The sequence below is a fragment of the Mus caroli genome, chromosome X, assembly GCF_900094665.2.
Source record: "Mus caroli chromosome X, CAROLI_EIJ_v1.1, whole genome shotgun sequence".
Taxonomy (NCBI): Eukaryota; Metazoa; Chordata; class Mammalia; order Rodentia; family Muridae; genus Mus; species Mus caroli.
In genome coordinates, this window is record NC_034589.1 from 10,083,015 (window position 1) to 10,084,621 (window position 1,607).

General features: G+C 45.7%; 1 pseudogene; it reads left to right on the forward strand.

Moving 5' to 3' along the window:
- Nucleotides 1-360: 360 nt before the first annotated feature.
- On the forward strand, nucleotides 361-1,382 carry LOC110286158 (annotated as a pseudogene).
- Nucleotides 1,383-1,607: the final 225 nt, after the last annotated feature.

The following is a 1,607-nucleotide window of genomic DNA, read 5'->3' on the forward strand; positions in this document are numbered from 1 at the left end:
CTGTGAAGGCTTGATGCCCTAGTGTAGAGGAATGCTAGGGCCACCAGTGAGGCAGGAATGAGTGGGTGGGTGGGTGGGGGAACACCCTCATAGAATCAGGGTAAGGGGGATGGGATAGCAGGTTTGCAGAGGGGAAATTGGGAAAAACAGTAGCTTTTGAAATGTAAACAAATAATATATCCAATTAAAAAACATGCTTTGTAATCATAACTGTCAGTTTTAAGCATATTAATTGTACCTATCAATTAAATTCTGTAAGATGATAAATTCTGATGGCGTAGTGGTGTTGGGACCCATGCCTATGATGATGTATGGGCTGTGCCAGCCTCCAGTTTGTTCTGAAATTGAGTCTCAGCCAACATGGAGCAAGCCATTGAGCAACAGGCTATGTACCAGTTTCCCATGGATAATGAGATGTTGATGTCAGTGTCGCATATGCCTGTGTCTTCTGGAAACAGTGGATTTCATCAGCCACCAGCCACTCAGTACTTACCAGAGATGATGAGGCCCTATATGGCATCAGTTAAGGAATTCAGATGCAATAAGAGTCACAGTTCATTAGGTTGCTACCTAAGCATGATGCAGGGTGCCCCTCCCAGCTAACTACTACACCTTACCAGAATTATTGTCAGAGATCAACTGGGAGGGGCCCCAACGTGATGCTAGTTGGAAGGTCAGGTACTCTGAGAGAGACCACTTCCTTAAGTGAGAATCTGATGTCTCATGGTAGCCTGCCAAGCCCAGCTTCCTGTGGAGTCTCAGTAATGGCTCACAGCAATGCCCCAACAATGCCTTATTCTGTACCCCCAATAGTACCTACCACCACAGGCTCTTTAAAACATGGAATGTTGTTGGTCCTAGGCATGGCTTCCACTTAGACCCATGCTATGACCCCCTTTATAGATCAGATGTTGCACTCCGTAAATCCCTGCAATCCTGAGATGGTCCCGGCTCAGTTCCAGTAATTACTATCTTTAGACTCCCAAGATTCACTTGTGACTCAGTAAAAAGTCCAGGAAGAACCTTTCATAGGTAACCAGCCCAGACCTGCTCCACAGAAGAGAGAGTGAGCCCCAGTACTCCAAGAGGGGCAACCAAAAGACGGCCTCTAGTTTCAAGGCCTTATGTCTGCTCATATGACAACTGTGGGCAAGCTTATACCAAGCGCTCTTACCTCATGAGTCACCAATGCAAAAACAAGTGAGAAGCCCTATATATGTGACTGGAAAGGTTGTACATGGAAGTTCTTCTGCTCTGATGAGCTTGAACAACATAAACGGATCCATACCAGATATCGACCATATAAATGCGATGAGTGCAATCCAGAGTTAGTGAGATCTGACCATCTCAGGCAACACAAAAGAACTCATCTGCCCAAGTAAGACTACTGCAACCTCAAGCCAACAATGGACAGCAGATGGAACAGACATGTTCTTGTTCCTGGTCAGGAGCTTTAGCTCTCTATCCTGTAGTCTCTAACCCAAGATTCTGTTGCCCAAAACCAGATCATCTCTAGGGTAGGTGAAGGTTCAGATGGAGACAGGAAGATTAGGAAGTGGTGGGGAAAACCACAGGAAGCTCTGGACACCATCATGGATTTTTCAAAA